Genomic DNA, 12,547 nt, shown 5'->3' on the forward strand with positions numbered 1-12,547 from the left:
GCCATGTTTTTGCTCGACCCAAGTTCTACAGTAGGCTAGGCTAGGCCGTCTGCTTTTAATGGAAGTAGCCTAGCCTAGGACGTTATTTTCACGTTATTTCTTGATAAGGTGTTTTCACGTTATTACGTGAAAATATCATGAAATAACGTGATAATTTCGTATCATGAAATTACGTGATGTTATGTTATTACATGATAAATATATTGTAAAAACGTGATAACTTTGTTAACAATATCTTTTCACGTAATTACTTGATTCTAAGCCAATTTTTTTTGAGTGTGGCAGCAATACGCTTCCGTAGATCATAACTCGATCTCTCGCGATATTTTTTTCATTCGTTTAAAGATTTAAAACACTTTTATTTTATTATGATGTGTGGTATAAAGGATTCTGTGCCAAAATACTATTTTGTAAGATGTTGTGTTAATTTTTTCGAACAAAATAAAAAAAAAATTAAGAAAAAAAAAACCTTTTTCCTACCTACCGAACTTATTTTAGTATTTCATGTTACCGGAAACACACTATCTTTTTTTTTTTGGCCTAATCTTATTATTCATCTTAATGTCAATATCAAACGATGAGTTTGAGGCTGACGTGAATTGTGCGAACAATCTACGAATAAATTTGTTCGTATCCAGCTCGATTATCGAGGCCCTTTTTAAAAACCTCGTCAGTTTGCCTGTTATTATCAACGCAGTAAAAAGCATTTATCAGAAATACATACTTGTTTGACAAACGTTGGTTTGGCGTCCAGGATTTCTGTTGCGCAGTGGAAAAACGCTCTGTGGTTTCTGGTAGTTCCAAAGAAAACGACGGATTTACACCGTGTAAGTGATCCTGAGGGTCACGTACGGCACTCGGCCCGGTGTTTTCTGGCGTTTCGGATGAAACGTCTCGCTTAGTTTTGTCCGTAATTTACGACTTGTTTCTGCGTTAAACACATCCTCTTTTCCAAGAGGCATCATTTCTGAGTGTGTAGGAGGACAAGGAGAACAAGACACGCCTTCTGAGCAATCGGTTTTTCCCTTGCTTGGTGTTCCAGTCTTTAAAAGTGTTCATGTTAATGTCTTTTATTGTTTTTCCTCTTCCTCCTCCCCTGGTTGTGAAGTGTGACGGCTGTATTAAACCCCTCTGAGCTCAGAGTGTGTATCGATTGTTTGAGTGAGCTCGGGCAGACTAATGGCTGGGAGTAGGCTACTAATTGCTGCCATGCAGACGCGACACACTTCCTTTCAGTCTCGCTTCACAACATCCTGTCACCGCCTCTTATCCTCTCTCTCTGTCTCATCTTCATCTGGTTCTTCGTTCGGTAATTCCATCAGTTATAAATAACCAGATGGTCATGAAGATCATTAGATGTTTCTTCCTAGTCGAACTTTCTCATTTACAGTTAACTTCCAGTTATACTACAAATCTGCTGAATTCTTGATTCTGATTGGTCCGAAAGTGTTGATTAATTTTCTAATCGATTAATTAACAACCAATTCATCATATCAAGGGAACCGAAGCACTTTTCATCAAGAGGGGGCATCTCCTCCGAATGAAGGACCATCGAATACCCAAAGCCCTCGCCTATGAGGAGCTCACAAACGGCCGACCTGCTCGAGTATACGAGGGACTGTTTAAGGATGTCGTCGAGTCTAGTCTCAAGGCGTCAATACATTTGAAAGACAAGCACGCAGTCGATCGGAGTGGCGCTCAACATGCTATGATGGCGTAATGTGCTTCGAGTACCGAGGTATCGCCAAATTACAAGAGCGCCGCGCTGCCTGAAACATGAGGTCCTAGGTTCTACCATTAGCATGCGATATTATGTTAATTTGCCCAGAATGTCATCGTCACCGTCGCTCTCAGATAAACACAACATCAGCAATTAATCCAAAAGTAGGAGATCAAAAACAACGGCTCAGTCCATCATTCATACGGTCATCTATAGCAGACTCGTACGTAATCTACACCTAATACGCTAACAAACAATAAAAATGTCCTGTTTAGCTATTTTTTTTGGAAGGAGTCTCCAGTTTCAGCACTTTGTAACAGTCGGGAACCGACATGTTGACAGTTTGCAGTGAGGAGCATGACAAGCTGTATTTTTTTCATCTGAGTGAGAAAGAAAGAGCATGGTGAAGGAACGAAGGTTTATAGCTGCTGTAGCGTAAGTGAGAACACGAACTTGTTTCCCAGACGTTCCACAAATGGATAAAAAGTACAACGTGTCATTCAATAATAAAAAAAAAACTGTAATTGATGGACAATTGCTGTGAGGGAAAAGGAATAAATTAGGGACCTTTGATTAACAATTACGTTGATCTGTATTTTTGAACATTAAACTAATTATATTTTACTAATATCAGTGTTTGAGATGTAAATTTCTTTTTTTTCAAACAAATTTCCGTAAACATTGTGATAACGTAATATCGTGTCGAAGCCGTTTCTCTTAATCTGACCTTAAAATAATTAAAACAACACCAACAAACAAAGAAAAAAAATCTATTTGATCGCGATATTGGCTGCATTTTTATCATAACTTATCAGAAAGTAGCTAAGTGGAACCTGTAGATTATGCTACTGATTTCTACAGCTATTATTATTTTCTATTATAATATACGTGTTTTTCTTTCAATGAGATCGTTTTACAATAACACAGAATTTTTTTCATTATTTTAGATTGTAGACTTGTTGGATAACTAGTAGGTATGCAACGATATATCGTGCGACGATAAATTTGCGATACAAATTTATAACGATTCAAATTGATGAAATAAAAGATGAATCGTGATTATTATCAGGCTGCGTAATCTCTTCGTTTTTCCTTGATGTAATCACAATGTTTAGACAGCAGGGGGTACAATATTTAAATACTATTGGCTGGCTTTTTTTCATGGTATATCAGATATATTCCATTCAGCTATTATGGTATTATATGAGTCGAAGACGAGTAGCTGAATGGAATATATCTGATATACTATGAAAAAAATCCAGCCGATATTATTATTATTATTATTATTATTATTATTATAATACATTCCTTCTGGGTGTTCAACGCGTCTTTCTCTTTCAAAATTCTCTCAAAATCTTACGCATTTAACAAAGCAAACCTGACGGCCATGTTCGTTTACAAATTGTCCCAGTCACTCGCTAGCACAGAAGTTTTACATCTCCGACATCTGACGTCATGTTGTCTTGACAACCATGCAGTATCGTAAACCATATTCAACGCTCATTCTCCATTGGGTAGAGTGATGTAATACACGTAGGATAAGCGATATGCTAACAATATTGCATGCTATCAAACCAAATGAACGAAACCTGCTAGAAGGGAATAGAACACATGTTTTTATTCCATCGAAAAAGTGTCCTGTATGGATAAGTGCATGACTTCACCGTAAGTGGAAGTAACACAGCTCTAATGCTGCGAAAACACATAAAAACCAGATCTAAAATGGGAAAGAGCTGAAAGATAAAGAAAAGAGAAGCAAATAGAGGTAGAACAAAGGGTTATAAAAGTTTATTAAGGAAAGGCCTATTTGTGCTTAACGTTTTTCATTTTTAATAAAAGGAATATTTTAGTTAACAGGCTGTTCTTTACTCCAAGCTTTACAAATGTGGTCAATAATTATTGTTGGTTATTAAGAAAATGAGACAAAAAGGTTTTTTTTTTGGGGGGGGGTAATAAAATTTTATTTTATTTTTTTCAAAGATATATCATGGGAAAATCAAATCGTGAACCCAATATCATGAATCGGATCAAATTGTTAATCGGGCGAATCATTAAATGCCTAATAAAGAGTTATCACAGACGAAAGAAAGTTTGTTCACCTTTCAAAAGTTTTGCCACAATTTTTAAAAATAAGCTAAAGTATGAAGCGAAAAATAATTGTGCTTGGCTCGAATTTTCTTTTTCACGTCAGTTAACAAAAATTCTGCCCAAATCATTTTGATCTGCGAGGAACAAAACGAAGCGTACGTATTCAAAGGTGGTTTTACTTCCTGTTACATCCTTTAATTACGCTTCCACGAGATTCCTGAACACGTGAAAGGGTTTTATGTTGGGTTTTTTTTCTGCACCTGTAAATATTACTTAATCGAGACGGCGCAGGTCAAATGACCAACACAAACGCGGCACGAGGTTTTCTCCTCTCCGCAGCAGTAACAGGTTAAAATCAGCCCATCCAGCAACCTGGTAAATGCCACCACCACCGCGTCCTCCTCCTCCTCTTTTTCTTCTTCCTCCTCCTTCTCTACCTCCTCCATCGATAGCAGGCTTTGTCCTTTTGCTTTTAAAAGCCTTCTTTAGAAATGTCAGCTCTTAATGGCCTTTCCCAAGACAGGGCTCTGTTAATGCAGCATGTTATTGTAATACGGCACTGCATTAGATAGCTACAGAGTGTACAGTGTGTAATGCATTACGCCGTGTGTGTGTGTGTGTCGGTGAGTGAGTGATGGCGGCTGTTTCAGTTACACATCAACCGATGGCTATCAGGTGATGAACGAACGCTACATCAAGCAGAGAATATCATCCTCATTCCGTCATTCAGGATGATTTTCACCGTGCGACGTGATACAGCGATTAATCAGGTTACGAAAAGAATTACAAATTCCTCTTCATTGTAAATCGCGTCATAGTTTATTATTTAGTAAATGCTTTGAAATTGATAAGTGGTTCACGTCCACTGCTGCTTCACAAACCAGGTACAAATTTGATGCAAAAATGAATGTTTTCAAGAAATCACAGTTTCAAATTACGCTGCTGAAGCGTAACAACAAGAAGTTTTCCGTGAACTTCGTACTTGTATAACGTTACTATATGGAGCTGTAATGTCCGCATAAATCAAGCGGTATCAATTATTAGACACAGCAAAGTACCAAACCGGTTAAAATAAAATAAAATGTAGCTGAGAAAATAAACGTGCGAAAAACAACCGGTGTGTCAGGATCTTCTGGAGTGGATCCTCTGTTGCATCGTATCTAATTTTCCGTCTGATTAGGACGGAGCACCGCACTTGACACGGAAAGAAAAAAAAAAAGTGTGTGTATATATATATATATATATATATATATATATATATATATATATATATATATATACACTCCCAGCCACTTTATTAGGTACCATTGCGTCACATCCATGCGTGTTGGTGCTCGGAACATCCAGCACCATTAGAACTAATTACAGTACCATGCACCTGTTCCGTATTAGAGTGCAATCACAGCGCGCGCTTATAAACACTCTGTAAACACACACACGGGCTTGGTGAAGTATACACGCTGTACCGAGTGTCTCACGTTACCAAGCCTTTGTATCTGTGTATTGGTTTCTGGTTTTGACTTGGTGTTGTGTATTTGGACTCTGCTTTTCGTCTTTGTCTTCGCCATTCTGTTTGCGCCTCACGTGACCGTTGCCCGTTTCACGACCCTGCGAATGTTTGTCTTACGTTTTTGATCTGTTTGCCTGCCTGTTTGTCAATAAACACTCTTCCTGCAATTACATCCATCATTCACCTGCTTACAGGACAATTTTTAAAAGTAAGCTAAAGTATGAAGCGAAAAATACATGTACTTGGCTCGAATTTCTTTCAGTTTTTCTTTTTCAAGTAGTATAATAAAAATTCTGCCCAAATCATTTTGATCTGCAAGGAATAAAACGAAGCAGACGTATTAAAAGATGTTTTTACTTCCTGTTACATCCTTTAATTACGCTTCCACGAGATTCTTGAACACGTGAAAGGGTTGTATGGTTTTTTTTCTGCTTCTGTAAATATTATTTAATCAAGATGGCGCGGGTCAAACGACCAACACAAACGCTACGAGCGTAGAACTAATTACAGTACCATGCACCTGTTCCGTATTAGAGCGCAAGCAGAGCGTGCGCTTATAAACACTCTGTAAACACACACACAGGCTTGGTGAAGTATACACGCTGTACCGAGTGTCTCACGTTACCAAGCCTTTGTATCTGTGTATTGGTTTCTGGTTTTGACTTGGTGTTGTGTATTTGGACTCTGCTTTTCGTCTTTGCCTTCGCCATTCTGTTTGTGCCTCGCATGACCGTTGCCCGTTTCACGACCCTGCGAATGTTTGTCTTGCGTTTTAGATCCGTTTGTCAAGAAACACTCTTCCTGCAATTACATCCATCATTCGCCTGCTTACAGGACAGACTGAGTCATGCATTCCTCTTCCCACCAGACGCAAACAATGAGTAATCAGTTCCGCAGTCAGGTTAATAATACGCTATAAAACAAAGGCTTAACTTGCCTCGCTTAGGTGTCGATCACTAGCAATTATCAAGAACAGTGATAAAAGAATGAAATGACTGCTGATACCGCTAAACTTAACACCTAGTTAAAGGTTCATTTTAGTACTCCAAACTTTTCAGTATCAAACTATTTGGACGTCCACCAAGGAGTTCGTTACAGCGGGGTTGCAGTGTATGTCCATTTTATGTGCTCTTTTTTTTAAATGTCACTGTGAGTCTCAGTCAAACAAGCTATTTTTCAGCAATAAAAATGGACAAATTTCTCCATCCATCTAATTTTGCTCGCTCCTCAGGAATATCGATTGAGTCTGACTCGGTGGAGCAACAGTCAAGAAAGTCAGGAAAATTAGCTTTATTAAGCATTTATTAAATATGGATTTGGAAGCGTGATGATGAATAACAACGAGAAAACAAAACTCTGTAGCATGGCTTGGTACAAAATGTCCATTTGAGAAGTTTTTTTGAGAATCCTTCAGCTCGACCTTCACAAATGTTCTCTGAATGCCTCTGATATCGCGATGCATTTCAATCTGAAGTGTATCGATCACCGATCGATCGTTTCATCTCGAGATCGTCACCTGATTGTTAGTTACGTACGAAGGTGCATATGATGTGTTTACAAATATCATACAGTACGTCTGTATCGTGATATACACTCACCGGCCACTTTAATAGGAACTTGTTTTTGTTGTTGATTCTACGATTCCTGTTCTTGGCTGCAGGAGTGGAACCCAGTGTGGTCTCGTGTGCTGCTGTTGCATGCTGAGATGCTTTTCTGCTCACCACGGTTGCAAAGAGTTGTGATTATCTGAGTTACTACGGTATATCCTTCCTGGAAAAAAGCTTGAAGCAATCTGATCTCTGAGCTCTCTTATCAACAAGGCGTTTGTTTCCACCCACAGGACTGTCGCTCACTCACTCGATGTTTGGTTTTTTTTTTTTTCACACCATTCTGTGTAAACTCTAGACACCGTTGCGTGTGAAAACCCCAGGAAGGAGATCAGCCGTTTCTGAAACACTCAAACCAGCAGTCCATCTGGCTCAAACCAGCACCCATGCCGCAGTGAAAGAAAGAAAGCCACACTTCACTGTGAGATCACGATTTTTCCTGTTCTGTTTGAACTTTGTGAACATTAACCGGAGCTCTTGATTTGTACCTGCGTGATTTGACACATCGTGCTACTGATTAGAGAACGGCATCAAACAAAATAGTAGGTGGATGTAAGGGGTGTTCCTAATAAAGTGGCCGGTGAGCGTACACTACCGTTCAAAAGTTTGGGGTCACCCAGACAATTTTGTGTTTTCCATGAAAAGTCACACTTTTATTTACCACCATAAGTTGTAAAATGAATAGAAAATATAGTCAAGACATTTTTCTGGCCATTTTGAGCATTTAATCGACCCCACAAATGTGATGCTCCAGAAACTCAATCTGCTCAAAGGAAGGTCAGTTTTATAGCTTCTCTAAAGAGCTCAACTGTTTTCAGCTGTGCTAACATGATTGTACAAGGGTTTTCTAATCATCCATTAGCCTTCTGAGGCAATGAGCAAACACATTGTACCATTAGAACACTGGAGTGAGAGTTGCTGGAAATGGGCCTCTATACACCTATGGAGATATTGCACCAAAAACCAGACATTTGCAGCTAGAATAGTCATTTAGCACATTAGCAATGTATAGAGTGGATTTCTGATTAGTTTAAAGTGATCTCATCTCATCTCATCTCATTATCTCTAGCCGCTTTATCCTTCTACAGGGTCCCAGGCGAGCTGGAGCCTATCCCAGCTGACTACGGGCGAAAGGCGGGGTACACCCTGGACAAGTCGCCAGGTCATCACAGGGCTGACACATAGACACAGACAACCATTCACACTCACATTCACACCTACGCTCAATTTAGGCCATGTACACACGTAGCCGGGTATTTTTAAAACCGAACATTTTCCCCCCCTCCGTTTATAAAAATGTTTTATCCACACCACCTCGTCTTCGAAAAAAATCCCTTCCACACATAACCGAACATCTGCGTTTTCAATCACATTCATAAGCATTCTAAACCTGTTAGATGGCCTTATTTCCCCAAATCCTCCCCCCTAATCACATCAGAATAGCCCTCTGTTGGCGTCACTTCCGCCTAAACATAAAACATGGCGCCAAGCTCGTTCGTCTGGACAGACTCGGAAACAGAATTGCTTCTAAACACAATTTTGGAGTATAAACTTCAAAAGACGCCAGAAAACGTTGATTGGGAATCTTATCAGTAGTTGGGCTTCTAAAATTAAACATGTAAATAGCACCTGCACAATAATTAACGCTTTCAAGGCACTACTCCGATCCATTACTCTTTGTCCATGCTTAATCTGGCTTCTGCAGTAAACAAAGGTCACACGTTTGACGTCAGGGCAGATTTGTTGTCATTTTTTTGGCGCAGATTGTGACGTTCTAAAACGCAAACCTCCGGTTATCTCTGTCTACACGAAAAGGCATACACGGAGTTTTCAAAAATCTTCACTTTGCCCGGAGTTTTTTTAAATATTCGTTTTTGATGTGTTTTCATGTGGATGACAGGCCAAAACGTAGAAAAATATCTTCGATTTAGCAGATACCCGGCTACGTGTGGACGGGGTCTTAGAGTCACCAGTTAACCTAACCTGCATGTCTTTGGACTGTGGGAGAAACCGGAGCACCCGGAGGAAACCCACGCGGACAACATGCAAACTCCGCACAGAAAGGCCCTCGCCGGCCACAGGGCTCGAACCCGGACCTTCTTGCTGTGAGGCGACAGCGCTAACCACTACACCACCGTGCCGCCGTAGTTTAAAGTGATCTTCATTGAAAAGAACAGTGCTTTTCTTTCAAAAATAAGGACATTTCAAAGTGACCCCAAACTTTTGAACGGTAGTGTATACTTTAGACGTTCTTCACGCAAAGAAAATGTCGCGACATTCATTTTAAGAACGCTTATCCGTTTTTAAGTCTCACTGCTCTTTTAGCGTGCATGGTGGTGTATTGTGCAGAGAGCTGAGAGGGAATTGACTGTCTTTATAAAATCACTGAGCTCTAAAGAGGACTTTATTAACATACTCATTGCAAAGTGGCTGATCTATGCAAAGTATCTATCTATCTATCTATCTATCTATCTATCTATCTATCTATCTATCTATCTATCTATCTATCTATCTATCTAGGGTGAATAGTGAACGTGTGCCAGCAGGTGCATAAAGGCTCTTTTTTATAGAAATAATGTGAATAAATATTCCAGTTTAACTCTTCTTATGTGTTAATATGCAAAAAAATAAACAAATGAAGTCACATGGTGCAAATTAGCATTTGCAAATATTTTGTTGCTTTTTTTTTTGGCTGAGAATATTATTTTTTAATTGTTTGGGTCTTTGCGGGGAAAATTTTTTTAGATATATATCGTCCTTTACATATTTCCAATGTTTTGAATTGAGCTTATGAGCTAAAGGCTTGAGAATTTGAAAAGTGAACATTTTTAATGTTTTTTACATGCTGTGAAGTAAATATACTCGAAAAATAAACCTTTAAGATTAAATTTAACTGTTTAAACTAGCATAGGGAGATGTATAGCATTGATCAATGCATAGATTAAATACATACCAAGTACAAAAAAAAAAAGAATAATGGCAATTATTCTACCCACATTCACTGGATATGAACAATTGCGCACTCTGATTGGCTATTCTACTACTAGGATATCAGCTCATATACCGTGAGGAGAGAAAAACAAAATGGCGGAGCGTGTTGCTGAACCAACCGAGAATGAAATAAAACCTCTGCTCGAAAACCAAACCCACCAAAAATACAAAAAAGCAACAAAATATGGAATAAAAGTATTTGATTTTAAGAACATCTCTTTTTATTTTTCAAGAATTATTATTATTATCATCATCGCATTTTTCACAAATTGCTCCTGTCATTTCACCGGTTTGAGCGGAAATGATTTTGTCGGACGTTTTGTATAAAGTTTCTCTTTATCGAATTTGCAAAAAATAAAAATGCTCTGTTTCTCCAAATCCAGTGAATGTGGAGAGAATAAAACAGTTATTCCACTCGGTGCTACGCGCCTCGTCAGCTATCAGCTCATGTACGACTTGATTGCGTGGAATAACTGTTAAATCTGTGTAATTTCTCATTAATAGAGGATATGAAGTTTATCTTCGAGTGGTGAATGTAGAAATCACAAGTGAGTGAACCAAACAATAAGATAAACTTCATACTGTATCTTCGCACCACCGTGTAATATTCTTCATATTATATGGACACAACCAGAGAAAAAAACGCAAGTTAATCAAAAGAATTTCAATTGTCAACCAGTTCCCCATCATGGTTTTGGTTCTCCATGTCCTGGATGGAGATCGGATGAAAAATACACGGGTGGTGTATTTCCCAGTAAAACACTCGTGTCTGTGTAATATTATTTATTATGTAACAAATATATATAGCTATTTCTATATTTATTTAAACATTACAACCAATTTTAAGCTCGAAACTTCGTCAGATGTTTGTTCTTTCTCAAAATAAACTTTTAAATGGGTAAAAATGTTAAAGGACCCATGGCATGGTGGTTTGTTGATGCTTTAAACGGGCTCGTGGAGGTTTCCGGATGTTATATCCGCAGCCTTTCTCGAAATGAACCCTCGGCACGTAGATATAGCCTCCTGGGAGAAAGCCCCATTTCAGCGCTTTTCCCAGTGCGTCGTTTTGCTAATGAGAAGCAGGAGGCGGGGAAGGGTAGAGGGTGGGGGCGGGTCTTATCATTAATATTCATGACATGTAAACGTGTTACCTCTGATTGGCTAACAGCACTGTGACGCTACCTCCAGTGGGTCAGAACAAGCGGGTGTGGGCGTCTTACTATGGTGAGAGAGAAGGAACAAACCGCGAAGGGAAAAATACCGCGCGCTGACGTCATTAAGGTGCGACGCGAGGAAATAAAATAAATTCAACAAATGTTTGGGTTTTTACTGAACAAACAAACAAATAAAATGAACGAGTGACTTAAAAAAAAGAATGTGGGTGTCTTTTGTAAAAACTATTTTGATTGGCTGTTATAACAGAGCATGCTGCATGCTTTTTGGTTTTGTAGCGCAGAGTACCTGGCTAACTGCAGGAAGCGGTTAGCTGCACAGCTAATGTAGCCATTGCAAGGCTAACGTGGCACCGATTTTAAAACACGGCAAAACGACTTAACAGTTATACACTTACTTGTTCGGTGTTTGTGGCTGATGCGGCAGGGATGCTTGGTACGGACCCAGGCTTCAGTGACAGTTGATGTGCAAAACCTGCCCTGTACTGTCCCAAGTTGTGGAAACATTCCTCAGGAAAATGCTTCCGACAAACATACACCGTCTTAGGTAGACTCGACGGCGTATTATTGAAGTAAATAAAATTAAGCCACTGCGTCTTCAGGGGCTCTCCCGTCGGCAGTAAAAACAGACTCCTTTCTGTGTTGTCACATCCATGTACAGCGCAACTTCCATGTTTCGCTCGCTTAGGTGATGCCATGTTGTTGTGTCCTCCCTCTATGGTCTCCTCACTACAACTGGGCGGGCAATCCATACAGTGGGTGGGAATCCAGAGGGGGGGCGTGGGGATCATCTCCCTTGCTGACGTAGTAAAGGGAAGAGCTTATCAACGCGCCGTTTTGACGCGCCATTCTCAAATGTTGGGCATAGTTTGGTTTACACATTATGAAATTTCTAGCCACTGGGGTGACTTAAGAAGGTCAAAGGAACTCATTTTAACGTTAAAAAACCTCAGAAAGTGAAAATTTCATGCCATGGGACCTTTAAAGATATTCTTGATAGCAGCCTATACCAGACAGTTATTTAGCATATTTAGCATCGCTTGTGTAATCACTAAAAAGTTCCACGAGTAAACAAATCAGAACTGTCTTCTATTTTATTTACTTCTGTCGCCTTGATGGCAGCTTCACACACTCTTGGCATCTCAGCAGCTCCGTGAAGGTGGCACCTGTGATGCTTTTCCAACAGTGCTGCAAATCTTCCCTGCATGTGCCGAGCACTTGGCTGCAAAACGACACGTTGGTCTTGTTTTGGGAATGAATTCATACACAAACACCAACATCGCTATTTTTATTTTTTGGCAAATGGAAAGCATAAATATTTTTTCTTCTCTTTGTCAGTAACTTTCTGGCAAAATCTCCTGTAAAAGTATTTTTTTTCTGTAGAAATACGATACATTAAGATGTTATTTACTAAAAAGCTGTCGTCGTGGAGTAATTAAAGCGGCGATATGTCACTTTT

General features: G+C 39.3%; 1 protein-coding gene across 3 annotated transcripts in view; it reads left to right on the top strand.

Annotated features, from left to right (window-relative positions):
* The window catches only part of gse1b (Gse1 coiled-coil protein b), a 521,271-nt gene that overhangs the window by 444,144 nt on the left and 64,580 nt on the right, over positions 1 to 12,547 (top strand). The gene's annotated exons all lie outside the window — the stretch shown is intronic.

This window comes from Neoarius graeffei, chromosome 6 (genome assembly GCF_027579695.1).
Source record: "Neoarius graeffei isolate fNeoGra1 chromosome 6, fNeoGra1.pri, whole genome shotgun sequence".
NCBI lineage: Eukaryota > Metazoa > Chordata > Actinopteri > Siluriformes > Ariidae > Neoarius > Neoarius graeffei.